Source organism: Barbus barbus (assembly GCF_936440315.1).
Source record: "Barbus barbus genome assembly, chromosome: 34".
Taxonomy (NCBI): Eukaryota; Metazoa; Chordata; class Actinopteri; order Cypriniformes; family Cyprinidae; genus Barbus; species Barbus barbus.
Window position 1 is genome coordinate 10,095,013 of NC_136762.1, and position 14,821 is coordinate 10,109,833.

A 14,821-nucleotide genomic window follows, 5' to 3' on the forward strand; every position below is an offset into this window, starting at 1 on the left:
CATAATCAAAAACAAAACTAAGCAAAAATGAACTTGAATGAACAGGAATGTTAGCAAATCAAGTCATTCCAAACCTGTATGACTTATACTTTCTTCTGTGAAACACAAATTTTTTTTTTAAAGAACAGCTTTTGTCAATGCAACGAAAGGAAATGGGGTCAAGAACAACATGGAATGCCATTGACTTTCATTGTATGAAATTAAATCTTCTGTGTTCCACAGAAAAAGGAAAGTCTTGGAATGACATGAAGGTAAATAAATGTTGAAAGATTTTCATTTGTGGGTGATCTAGCCCTTGAATAACAAATGATGTTACAAGCAATGATTCATTTACAAATACAGAAAACTTGAGTTGGAATTCAGTGCACAAATATTAGTATTAACTGGCTGTTATCACTATACAAGATATTCACCTCTTTTAATCTAGACTTCAGTGACAAGATCGTTTATAAAAGCTTTCCACACAGCCTTTTAAGAAAGGCTAAGAGCAACATTTTAAACAAGCCCACACAACATAATAAAGTAAGCTTTAACATAATGTGAGTGGGTAGTCAGGTTTTTGGGTTACATGTCATCATGATCTTAAGCAAGCTGTTCCTCCCGAAATGCAAACATTTGGGACTTTTTAAGGCCAGAGCAAAGAGTAAGGTCTGATCTGATGTAAAAAAATAGAACCACCGCTGCGGTTTTGATTTAGTCATGCTTTACGCAAACATAAAAATGAACATTAAAAATAGTAAAACAAAAAAAAAAAAAGTCAGTGTCTCCAGATCATAATATACATCTGGGCTAATGACACAGCACCATGCTCATTCAATACTGTCAAATGTCATGAGGTATATTTTTTTCTAAAGTGCCTATGAGTCAACACCCTGAACATTATATACCTCAGGTCCTGCTGTTGTTCACAGTTCCACGCTGATTTAAGAAACACAACAAAAGCCAGAGGCCTAAATGTATAATATGTAAAGGTACACTCAGTAACATTATACTGACACCTACTGGCCTGGAGACGTGTAGTATATTTACTAACTGCTGCCGCTACACTAAATGTTTATCTTTTGTTTTTCTGTTTTTCAAACTAACTATATAAATACTTATAATACATATTCTTGGATTCAATCACAATGCATTTGCGTGCATTGTTGGTGATTCACGCTGTAATACAGCTGACGAACTATTGTGATTTCTCTCCGTGGAACAGTGACCAACATTGGCATTTCAAAGAATTTTTTTTTCTTTAATGTTTATGCGTTGCAAAACATCTACCTACTTTTTAAAAGTATAAAATAAAGTAAATATTATTAATAGTAGAAATAACTCAATTGCATGAGATGACAGTGGGTCATGTGATATCAACATGGCTGCGCCCATTGGGGCGACCACCTCAACATAGAATAAAACAGCATTGCTTTAAGGCATACACTATATGACTTGAGCATCATATCAGTGTACATCATTTTAACGCTATTTCTCAAAAGTTCAGTTAATTTGTAAAACTTTGCTAATGAAAAAAAGAAAAAACTCAGTTCACCTTTAAATCCAAAAACATTAAGTAGCTACTATCATCCACATGATGAAAAAAATGATATAAACATATGATGTTCTTACACATCTCATAAGCCACTAAACACAATAATATTTTCAGAACGAATAAACACTAGATTGCATGAGAAAGATCATTTCACGTTCACAAGATCTTGGATCACTTGAAAGATTTTACACAAACACTTCGAAGAGTCTCGGTTAGACTAAACATGAGGGAAGCAAGGTGCCAGACTCATCCTCTTATCACAGCGACAGTAACAATGTATCTAGTGCTTTAACTCGGTTCGGCTGCTATTAGCACAACACTCTTTTATATCACATTTCACGTGCTTGCCAGCACCCTCTATAAATGTACTCAAGTAGCTTAAATTCTGGTATAGGATGCTTATAAAGGAAGTCCTTGTCGCTTTCATGTAATCGTTTGATCACATGCATAAAGAAAATTCGATAAATAAATAAGTAACGCACATATTATACGCGCATGCCCGCATGTAAACATTCAATGAAATAAATGAAGACTCAAAATGGAAACGTCAGCTCCCACCACCCCATATATCCCCTGTTTATATATCCCCTGTTTATTTTATATATATATGCACAAACCATTCAAATACATAGCGGATTCTAGCTTTGCTGCTAATGCATGGATAAAACAAACGAATAAATAAATATAACGTTACCAGAAATCTTATTTTCACACCCAGCCTTACCTGCGCGCGGATGGTGAAAAAAAAAGAATCCCGTTGAAAATTATGCTGCATTCAGGGAATAGTCGGAGACACGTATATTATATTTCTCTTTACGAACAATTGAGATGTAAAAAAAAAAAAAAAACGGAAAGGTGAATGGGGCTGACAACGTCTATTCCCCACATGTGCGGTTTTCTTGTGCTCTTGAGTCCTGCAGTAAGTCGCTTGACTGAATTGCTTATTCAAGGTATCCCCGGCACTTTGCAATGCCATGTTCACTCCTCCTACCCTCATGGACGCTAGTGAGATCCGATTCGCGAGAGAATCATTCTTGTACTGATTCGGAAGAACCGATTCGTTAGAAAATCACTTAAGTGTACCTTAATATGAAAAAGGTCTATTATGTTAACCACAGTTGCAACAAAACACCATAATTACTTAGCATTTCTTACTAAATAGTAAATTAACATTCATGCTATGCGAGGTCTCAGGATAGCTAGTTTCAAGATAAACAAAGGTAAAAAAAAAAAAAAAAAGATTATGTTTGCTTGCATTTTTAATAGCACTATAGTCGCAGACAGTAAATTAACTTAATTTTAATAATAGTGGTCTGTTAAACAAGAAAAGAGAAAGAAAACATGTTTTTCCATGCGCTCACTATTTTTCGCTGAACCCCCTCTCGAAAATCTGTGGGGTGGATTACATTAACATAAACATTTGACACAATAAATATAATTAATAATAAATTTAGCTATAAACAGTTCTACCCATATTTAACTATATTTTATAACAATAACAACAAAATAAAGAAGTGTAAAATGACTTAATGGGAAGACTTTTGAGTGATGACTCAAATGAATTATTGAATCGTTTTAATCGGCTCACTACAAAGAATCACCCGAGCGAATCGAATCGCTGAATTGAATCGGACTTCCCAATGCTAATGGACGACACCCTTAAAGCCACAGCTTAACTATTTGTCCTCTTGCTAACTCTGTGCTTTAAATCAGATCATGGTTTGTATGATCACATGTAATCAGGATCACACAAGACTCTCAGATTGAACTCTGTAAATTCATGCCTGCAATACTTTAATCCATAAGTGCTTTTTCCTTTTTTTTGCAATTTGCATAAAGCAATATCTATCTATCTATCTATCTATCTATCTATCTATCTATCTATCTATCTATCTATCTATCGCAGATGTGTCAGAAAATGTTACATTATGTTATTTTGAATTTTAATTCATAGATATTACAAAAACATTATCAAAAAGAAGACATATTGTCTAAAATCTGTTTGTCATAGTAAAAATGAATGTGACAAATATTAAACTAAAAAAAAACAGCGTTTTATGTCACAGCCTGCCTAGTTCAGCCTTTCTGTGCCTTGAGAAGACACAGCTTTTACACCAAGTTCACACCTCTTGGGACCCCATATGACCAGTCAACAGTTCTGGCTGGAGTAAACATGCCCCGCTGGGGTTACAGATGGGCTATATCCTGATGGGACATAGTATCAGCCATCAAGTTTTTCACAGTTTTTCTCTTGCATACAAAGAGATGTTAACATCCCAGCTGCCCCACCTTACTACAGTAGATTCCCTCTCCCTCCCAAGACAGTCACATGTTTCACTGTTGTGTGACAAGCGGTGAGAAAAACCTTTTGCTCATGTGTGATGTTTACTGATTTTCAGAGTTCGCTGACTAGATATGGTTAAAGATAAAGATTTAAAGTGAAATGTTAAATTACTATCCAAATAAAGTCTTTATATTTGTACAGCGCTCTTCACAATGCACATTGTTTCAAAGCATCTTTACAGAAAATCATCAGAATCAGAATCAGAATGAGCTTTATTGGCCAAGTATGTTTACACATACAAGGAATTTGTTGTAGTGACAGAAGCTCCACAGTGCAACAGAAGGACAGTAACAGGACAGGACACAGGTAATGAAACAAAATAACAGGAAATAGCCAATGACCAATGTACAAGCAGCAAAAAAAAATAAGAAATACACAATATATAATATATAATATAGGCGACTATGTATGTACAGGTCAAGTATGTGCAAATTAGAAATGAGAAAATAAAATAAGTGAGTGTGGTGAATGGATAATGTATTAGTTGTGTGTTTTACGTTTATTTATTGAGTGTTCATGAGATGTATTGACTGAGGGAAGAAACTGTTCCTGTGTCTGGTCGTTCTGGTGCTCAGAGCTCTGTAGCGTCGACCAGATGGTAAAAGTTCAAAGAGGTTGTGTGCTGGATGTGAGGGGTCCAGAGTGATTTTACCAGCCTTTTTGCTCACTCTGGATGAGTACAGTTCTTGATGAAATCATGATGTTAATGCTTATAATAGCTTAATATCTTCATGCCTTATAGTAGCATTTAGCAGATTAGAGCTGGGAGCATTTATATAGAGAGCTATGTGATAATACAGCTTGCGTTTTACAATACAAACAATCATGTAACTGAGATTTGCTGTACTGCTTTATGGGAGTATACTGTATGTATAAAGGTATGTAGAATATACTATATCTCCAACTTATATCTCTGGGCGACAATATACTTTTGACATTATAGTGTACCAAGTGGGTTTTATTATTAATTTAGAACATTAAATGATGAGATGCTCAATGCACTACCCCCAAAATTTGTAGGAGTATCATTTTATTTGAACTAAAACAAATTGGTTGTAATTCATTTGTGTATATTTATAGAATATTCTACCAGCACTCAGATACCAAAACCCCCTTTTATCACAGCGAAATCAAAGTCATGCAATTATGCTTCCTTTAAAGTATAATAATGGTTTTAAATAACACATCCATTTCCTCTGTGTGATTCTAGAAACGGCTAGTGGCTCAAACACTGATCCCCGACCAGAGAGCAGAGGCAAAAACAAAGAGACTTTGGCCTCAGCATGTGACGGTCACAAAGGGAAACATTAGGTCTGCCAGGAGACAATGACCTTTGATTGCGCTGATTTCCCTTGAACTTTCAATGACCAGGAAGAGCAAAGGCTCCCTGGGCAGGCAGGTGCAAACAAGGATATGGGGTGAGAAGCGCAAACTGCCATCTCCCCTTTGGACTCAAATACAAAGGTTGCTGGTCTTGCCTAAGAGGCCACCACTGAGAGGAAAATTACTGTTTAACACAATATTGACACAGTCACTGAAAATAGGCTTTGTGAAGTGAGAGCGTGATGAACACTGACTACATATACAGCTGCATAAAAATATAAATATGACAGTTGTAGCTGACAAAATCGAACTATTTAATATCATTAACACAGCACAAAATTGCTACGTGATAACTTGTGTTAATTGATGCCCACAACCAAGCTGCGAGTCTAGGTTACTGTTGAAATGCTGATGATGAGGTTTTGTCACTTTATCTTCATATGACAATGTACATTTCCTCAAGCAATATGTTCAAATGTCTTGGCGCATAACTAAAAACAATTCAGTGAATCTGTCAAAAAGTTATTCAGCAGCCTGTCACAGATGTTTTGTCACGCTAAGCTTTTTTAAATTAACTAGAACTGGGTCAAACCAAGGCTAAAGTTTTGAGGGTGCATAGGGGAAACTAGGGCTAGAGGTCATAATGTCAGCAACTATAAAGATTTAAGTCCAAATACACAAATGTTTTCTGTTTTTTTTTTTTTTTTTTTTTCTAGCAGTGGTTTTATATGTTGGTTTCAGATAAAAAAAAATGGCCTTCCTGTAGCTCAAAAAATAGATGATGCTAGCAAAACAGGGGTTTGATTGTTAGGAAAAGCAAGATCTGATATATCTTGAATGCAATGGAAGTTTCTTTCGATAAAAGCATGTGCCAAATACGTCAATGTCTTTTTTTTCCAGTTAGGAGGAAAAAAAAATCTTATATGTTCAGATTTTAGAATGAGTTTTTGAGAAAACAAGTCAAGACAATAAAAGAATTATGTTTGCCAAAACATGTTATTTTTGTGTATTATATCTTTGCAGTTTTAAGAAAAACGTACTCAGTTACTATCGTAACCTCGGTTCCCTGAGATACGGAACGAGTACTGCGTCTTGATAAAGACGCATATGGGAAAAAGCCTTTTTTTCTCCTGAACTGAAGTCTTATACAATCACGCAGTGAAACTGCACAACTATTGGTTAGTGCAGTGTGTAAAAAACGAACCAATGGGTCGGCAACAGAGCTGCACGAGCCTATGGCGACGAAGCCTGCCAGATCCTGCCAGAATGGGCGGGGCCATCCGCTATATAAGCGGCCGTTTTTTTATTTAGTACTGTCCTGAGTAAGATATTTTCCATAAAAGATGTTTACATATAGTCCACAAGACAAAAAAATTTAGCTGAAATTTTTCAAATAACCCCATTCAAAAGATTGGGAACCCTTGGTTCTTAATACTGTGTGTGGTTACCTGGATGCCTAAAGGAGGCGGAACGCTCGAAGTAGATCCTCAAAGCTCTGACAGGGCATAACAAGGATAACTCCCGGTCCTCCTCAGAAGGAGGAAGCGCGGAGAGTGTGATGACCTGAGCTCTGAATGAAGTTGAAAGTACCTTGGGCACGTAACCATGCTGTGGTTTCCAGGACGACTTTGGAGTCATTGGGCCCAAATTCCAGGCAGGTAGGGCTAATAGAGAGCGCCTGTAGGTCTCCTACTCGCTTAACCAACGCTAGTGATAGTAGCAGAGCAGTCTTCAGCGACAGTGACCGAAGGTTCGTAGACTGTAGTGGCTCAAAGGGAGGGCCCTTCAGGGCAATCAATACAGCAGGCAGGTCCCATGTAGGGACGGTAAGGGGCCGAGGCGGATTCAACCTCTTGGCTCCCCTCAGAAAACGGACAACTGAGTTGTCTCTGCCCACCGATTGGCCTGCTATAGGGGCATGAAAGGCCGCTATAGCTGCTACGAACACCTTGAGTGTGGAAGGGGAATGTCCTTTATCCAGCAGCTCCTGCAGGAAGGACAGAACCACTGCTAACTCAGAGGTAGACGGGTTTTCACCGCGGTCTAGACACCAAGTGGAGAAAACAGACCACTTAAGGGTGTAGAGGCATCTCGTAGACGGAGCTCTAGCCGGTGTTTAACACTCGCTCTGGGAGGCTGGTTGGGCCAATCGTGGGCCAACGCGTCCCTGACCTTCGAATAATAAGTTGGGCAGTGAGTCTTTGGAGGCGAAAAGATCTACTTCGGCCGTGCCAAAGATCTTCCAGATCATCTGAACTGTCTGCGGATGGAGCATCCACTCCTCTGAGGAGACATAGCTCTGAGATAACATATTTGCTCCTTGGTTCAATCTGCCCGGCAAGTGTGCTGCTTTCAGTGAGCGCAGGTTGAGCTGAGCCTACTCCAGAAGGCGCTCTACCAGGATGAAGAGGCGCTTCGAGAAGAGACCTCCCTGGTGATTTATATAGGACACCACGGACATGTTGTCTGAACGAATCAGCACATGGCGTCCTATTAGGTTTGGCAGGAAAAACTGGCAGGCTCGACATACTGCTAGCATCTCCAAGCAGTTGATGTGGAAGCCTTTCTCCGCTTTCGACCAATGGCCCAAGGTCGGTTTGCCTTCGCACAGCGCCCCCCAACCTGTGTTGGAGGCGTCTGTCGTGACAACTTTCCTGTTGAGGGGCCACGCCCCTCTCCATCCATCGTGGGTTCTTCCAGGAGGATATGCAGGTGTCCGTGACGCCATGCATGGGGTAGAACCTGTGGTTTCAACCAGCGTTGGAGGGGCCGCATGCGAAGCAGGCCCAACTGTAGCACTGGCAATGCTGCGGCCATGAGGCCCAGCATTCTCTTAAACGCTTTGAGGGGATAAGCGGTGCCGCTCTTGAAGGAGGCCGCGAGTTTCTGAAGCGCGTTCTGGCGCTACCACAGGTCTCATCTGAGCTGATTCTAGAACTGTTCCCGGGAACGATACCCGTTGAAATTGACCCTGAGCCCCAGGTGCTCTAAGTGGCTGAGGAGGAGGAGGGTCCTGTGTGAAAGTAGCTCCACCTCTGACTGGGCCAGAATGAGCCAGTCGTCGAGGTAGTTGAGAATGTGGATTCCCATCTGTCTTAGAGGGGAAAGAGCCGTGTCCATGCACTTCGTAAAAGTGCGGGGGTCCAGAGACAGTCCAAAAAGAAGGACCGTGTACTGATAAGTCACTCCCTCGAAGTCGAATCTCAATAATCGTCTGTGAAAGTATGCGTCTTTCAGGTCCAGAGAACAGAACCGAGCGAATTGGAGTGAATAACCTCATTTTATTATCCCCATAACCCACTCTGACACTCCGGGGATGGCCTTCCAGGCCTCGGCCCGTGTGCCAAGGGGTTGGAGGGACGGAAGAGGAAATCTGCTCTCTTTTTGAGAATGTTTTTTTTTTTGTTTGTTGTTTGTTTTTGTTTATTTTTTCCACTATCACAGCGGATGGTTGCTTGGTCGCTTGTACGGGCCCTGTATTCGCAACAAACACAATTCCCTCTGCACCCGGAGATGAACGGAGTGAGAAGAGGTTTAAGAGAGGCTGTTTGGTGGACTGTCTGGCCGCGGCGGGACTTGGCCCTCTCCTCTTCCTGCCCTGCAGATCAGGAAGACGCCGGAGGTGCAGGGTCCAACACTATCCTGGGTCGGGGGCCCTGGCGCTTCGGAAAGGGGTGGTGTCTGGTGAACGGGAACGCCCTCAGCGTCTGCTGAGTCTTGGCAGGCTGAGGGGTGGAAACGGCAGGTGCAGGCTTCGCAGGCTGCTCAGTCAGCACAGGTTTAGGGTGACTAGGAGCAACTGCGGAGCTGGAGCGCTTTGGCAGGAAGTGTTGCATGGCCTGTGACGCCTTCTGCGCCTCTGTGAAGCGCTCAGCAAATCCTTTCACCGCAGGTCCAAAGAGGCCGTTGGGGAAATCGGGGCATCAAGGAAGGGGACCTTGTCTGCGTCCTTGATTTCCATCAGCATGAGCCACAGGTGGCGCTCAAGCACCACCAGGCTGGCCATGTACCTCCCTATCGTCTGGGCGGTGGTCATGTTGGTGCGCAGAGCCAGGTCTGTTGCACTTCTCAGCTCCCTGAGAGTCGCAGGATCAGGCTCAGACTCGTCTAAGGCAGAGAGGAGTTTGGCCTGATAGACCTGTAGAACCGCCATTGAATGAAGAGCTGAAGCCGCCTGTCCAGCTGAAGCGTAGGAGCGTCCAGCGAGTGCTGAAGTGGTGCTCCATGGTTTGGACAGGTGGGCGGCCTTTGCCTTCCAGCCGATGGCAGTGGGTGGGCAGAGGTGAGCAGCCACTGACTCATCTAGTTGAGGCATCTTCTCGTACCCTTTTTCTTCAGCGCCTTCAATTGTAGTGAGGGCGGATGAAGCTGAAGTACTGAGGCGAGCAGAATAGGGGGAGCGCCAAGATCTCGTGAGCTCGTCGTGAACTTCAGGAAAGAATGGCGAGGGTCGCTGGTGAGGGGCCTGACAGCGCCTCGGCAGGAACCACTCGTCGAGACAATTGCGAGAAGGCTCCTCTGGTGGAGACCACTCCAATCCCAGCTCTTCGACCGCCTTCGAGAGGACACAGAGAAGTTCGGCATCTATCCCAGCTTTGGCGGCGCTGGGCGCGGACGAATGCAGGTGGGCAGAGTCAGCTACCGACCCTGACAGCTCCTCAGCGTCCGAAGCTGTCATCGGCCAGCTCTTCATCACATCCCCCGAACGAGACCAAATCGCTCGCGCTTGCAGAGTGACGCTGGTCAGGTCGGGAAAAAAGGACGGGAGAAACCTCTCTGTGTGGAGAGAGCGAGGCACGACGTGAGCTTACTCTAAGCCGGGCGCTGAGATTCTCTGCCCTGCTGTTTTTTCCTCACAGGTTCCTAGGAGGAAGAAAGCGGGAGGGCGCGAGGGGCAGGGTCACTCTCTGAAAAGAAAGCGATCCGCAAGCGCAAAGAGGTGAGACTGATGCTCTTGCAGTGAGAACAATCAGAGCCAGCGAGCACGGCATCTGCATGGGATTTCCCCAAACAGGAAACACACTCGCTGTGACCGTCATCGGCGTGCAGGGGAGACCTGCACGAACCGCTGTAACGGTGCGGCATTTGAAACAATGCCGTATTTGCTCTTTTAGAATGTGAGTTTTCGCAGCTCGAGGTCGCTGGTCCCGTTCCCAGCAGGCTTCTGGGATCAGCGGAGGCGAAGTTGTCGTCACTGAAAGAGAAGAAATCTGAGGATCCTATGGTGAAACGGCCGCTTATATAGCCGGAAGGCCCTGCCCATTCTGGTGGGATCTGTCGGGCTTCGTCGCCATAGGCTTGTGCAGCTCCGCTGTCGACCCATTGGTTTGTTTTTTACACACTGCACGAACCAACAGTCGTGCAGTTTCACTCCGTGATTGAATAAGACTTCAGTTCAGGAGAAAAAAGGCTTTTTCCCATATGCGTCTTTATCAAGACACAGTACGAGTGGAGTATCGACAGGGAACTTTGCATTTCATAGTTATTTTACAGCTTTAATCATTGCTGAAAAGTCTATGTTTAATTGCAGTTTCCATTGTGACAACTTACCCCATGTAGTGGTACAACATTCCTGGCTATTGATGAACATGTTTTATGGTTAATAATAATGAAAATGTTCAAAAGCTTTATTGTAGCCAATACTTTAAGGTTTGTGCCCATATTGTGTTTAATTTTAAAACTAAAACCAACCCTGAGAAATATTCAATGAAGTAAAAAATGTGACAACTCTTTACTATATCCTCTTGTTCACTTTTAAATGCTAGGATGTTGCATTTACAACTAATTTGGCAAAGCATTCAGATTGCTCAGAGGGGTTAATTGCTTGTTTTAGCCTGTGGTTGGCGTCCATATATACTGGAGTGTTTCCTGTCCATTAAAGTGTCAATTATTTGTTTTTTGTTTAGAGAATGTCAATATCCCTACTAGTTGGTTAATGGGACATAATACTTAGTGGCTTTTAGTTGGTTTTGCCATCTTCTGATGTGTTGGCCAGGGGAAGCGTTGTGGCTTTTGGATGCATGCTTGTTTGAGGTGAGACACCCTGTGGATTTAGGCCTTGTATCGTAATGTAACCCTCGTTATTTCCCTGAGCGATGCAGATCAATAACTGCTGTTTATGCATGCGGCCCACATATACGGCACTACATTTCAGAGAAAGGTTGCTATTATGGCTGCTTAAGATCTGGCACGGTTTCAGCGTCCAAAGAAGAAGCAGTGAAAATGAAAGACAAATGTCCTACCATTGAGGTCTCAGTGGATAGGGAGCATTATGTTGTTTGTTCAATGTGAAAAAGAGAACTTATCAAATCATATCTCAAATAAAACATTTATTATTCATAACAGAGAACAATAATCAGATGTTTACAAGACATCGCAGATGCCGGCTAGATGCGGCAGAGCAATGTGGCCAAAGATCTCAAGACAGCAAATGAGAGGGAAGTGGACGAGAAAGAGATGGAGAAAAAAGGAAATAACCCCATGAGTGTATTATGTGCAGGGTTGTGACACACTGTGGCTTTCTGCGCTTGTGTGGCAGAACGGAGAGCGGGGGCGGAAGACTTGGCGTTTTACAGAGGAAAGGCCTCACTGTGTGCACATTGTGCAGCCATGTGTGGCATCACAACAGTTCACATCTTACCCATGTACAGTCTCCCAATTTTTCCCAAAGGGACTTCCAATTCTCATTGGCCTTGTTCCCTTTTTATCCAAATGCTTAAGCATGGAAAATCACTGACCTAGCTTTGGGGAATCTAAAGGGTTAGGGATGTATGAGCTGCGCATAACCTGCTATGAAATCTATGAAATCCAAAATGCATTTTTAAAAACGTTGATGTTGAATGTATTCATCAGTATTCCATTCCACTCTGAAAAGATGCTTTGACTCCTCCTAGCAATAAAATGTCATTTGAGTAAATCTCCCTTGAATCTCGGTGGGACAAATGGTTAATATTTCTCCTTTGTCCCGAGGAAGTCATGTGATAATCCAACATTTGAATGGGGTAACCCTATCAAAAGCTGGACTTTTCTGTGACAAATTGCTTATGTTAATCTCTACATGAGCATACCTCTTATCAATGTGCTGAGGTCCCACATTTATTTTGCCTTGGGCAACTGTCTCCTCCATGTGAAGGATCTCATATTATAATCCACAGATCACGTTGAATGGGGCAAGTATCTCATTTCTCATTGTGCGCTCCTTCCATTTAGGATACATGCTAAAGGAAAGCCGACTGAATGAGGATTGGAGTTGAATAGGACCGCAGGGTGAGGTGCTCAGAGCTAGGGCTGCTAAGTCATCAGGTGGAGGGTCATCTTAGCCCTTTGTGTGATTTAACGCTGGGTAAATGTCACCGGCGAACATCCCAGATCTAGCTATTCACTCCCAGGCTTTCACTGAGTCTATAATCAGTTCTCAAAACAATGTTAAAGGGCTTTGCGGCATTGAATGTTTTCGGCTCAAATGTCTGATAATTGTTATCCAATTAGGCATGTCAGATGGTTAATATGTAATATATCGGTAATCAAATTACTTGAACTCAAAACATTACATCATTATTTTTGCAGAAAAAGAAACCAATATATTGTTTGTTTTATTTCCACTATTGACAGCAATTGGTTTTATGTGTTCAAGTCATCCTGGGAAGTTCATATTTAGGGAAGTTACAACATCAGATGTGTTCGGTCACTTCAGAGCAAGGAGGCGGTGTACCTTTACCCTACTTCTATAAAGTGATGAATAAAGGATGTGCATCAGATGTGTTTTTTGCTTATGTTTTTATCCAAATGAAATGGTGCTGTAAATCGAATCGTTATACATTATAGCATAGTTGTACCTTACCATTGTCTTTTGTACATTCAACTTAGCTAGTTTTATTGTAAATAAAAAACTTTTTCACTCATTGACATGCCCCCAAATCGGACACTCAGAATAAAGAAATGGTGCATTCAATTAATGTTGGAAAGATCGTATTTACGAGTTAATCGCACATGAACGCTAACGCAAAGTCGTAATTAGTGGGAAATTAGGAAATTTACTTAATTCCTGACTCCTGAGTTTCCGTGTCAGTGAGAAAACCATAATTATATGGATTCTGTTTTGTTTCTATAGGCCTATTAAATTGTATTAATTTAATTAACATATTAAGATGACAGCTCTGCGGCTGCGGCAAGTGAAAATCAGTCATCTTACTAGTCAACAACACGACGTAGGCCAAAGATTACTACCACAGTTGGCTCATTTTTTTGTTATTATTTTTTAATGAGTTTCTTTTTCTGGCATGTCCTATATTCTTTCAAAAACATGTCAGAATTGTCCGACGCTCGCGCAGAAGGGGAGCTGAGAAGCAGGTCAGGCTCTGATCCACATGTGTCGTGGTGGATGTGTGCTGAGGGGGAGTGGAGCCCCGCCAAAGCGCTGCAGCAATGTGTCAGACCTGCTCGCTCTTTTGTGGCGTGCCATTCATTCTCCTCGCGTGCTTTGTTTTCACATCTTGTTGACCTACTTTGCGCTCTTGGAGTAATCCTCCTGGCTCGTTCCACGGGTGGTTGGGGTGGAGCACTTTGCTATGCCTTTCGCTCATTAGAATATCAGATAGCAGGAGAAGGTCTCTCCAAAAACAAGAGAGAGAGAGAGAGAGAGAGAGAGAGAAAAAAAAAACAGGAAAATCATCAAGGACTGTCTGGAAGTGGACATGCATTGTCTCAAGGGCCTGGGCTTGAACTCATTTACCAGAGCCTTGGCCTGTAATCGCGAAGACTATTCTGAGTCAGTGCATTGTGCTTTTGAATAAGGCTAACTATTCTTAGAGGAAAGACTTTGAGTTGGTCCCCAGCGTCGGCGGGTTCAATGAAATATAACCCTTTTTGAAGCTGGGCTGGTTTTATTCGTCTGTCAGACTTACTTAGAGCTCTCAGATTGTGAAGTCATTGTAATCTTATGCTAGTTTGACTAATGCCTACTCACGTAACGTTCATTATGTTTAAGAGGCAAAGCATGTTTTAACTTTGAGTTATGAACAGAATACAAACTTGGTGTGTTTTTTTTTGTAAAACTTGGAAACTTACTACTGTATGTAAGATTTCTCGATTATGTACATTAAATTATGTTATTTTCATCATTCTGATTTTTATGATCCTCTTAGATTGCTAGAGTCCCTGGTTAATAAACTGGATCCTGCCCAGGCCCTTCCCACTCCAAAGCAACCAGCATAATTACAGAAAGGATCTTTAATTAGGGCAAAGAGAAGAATTATCCAGCTGTGGCCAATGCAGTCTTCTCCTACATCATTTTCTCTTTCAGTGAGCCAAAAAATCAAAGGAGGGAGAGGACTAACAGAGAGGACAGGGAGGGCACCTTGGTGGAATTTACCCAGCAATGTTGTTTTTGCTTCCTCACATTGTTTTCTAGGACTTTACCCTCTGTCCTTCACCACAGATTGGAGATCAGACTTTCCCCGTGTCATTTCAATTAGTACACAAAGCTATATGATATTATATAATAATGATATAACATACAAAAGTACATTTATGAAGTGAAGTGAAGTGAAGTGACATTCAGCCAAGTATGGTGACCCATACTCGGAATTCGTGCTCTGCATTTAACCCATCCAAAGTGCACA

At 42.1% G+C, this 14,821-nt stretch overlaps 1 protein-coding gene across 1 annotated transcript in view; it reads right to left on the bottom strand.

The window, feature by feature from the left end:
* Window positions 1-2,481, bottom strand: part of LOC306854465 (nuclear receptor-interacting protein 1-like) — a 34,877-nt gene extending 32,396 nt beyond the window's left edge. Inside the window, exon 1 of the mRNA XM_079392502.1 lies at window positions 2,259-2,481. The gene's annotated coding sequence lies outside the window, so the exon portion shown is untranslated. The remainder of the gene's footprint in view (window positions 1-2,258) is intronic.
* Between the last annotated feature and the right edge of the window lie 12,340 nt (window positions 2,482-14,821).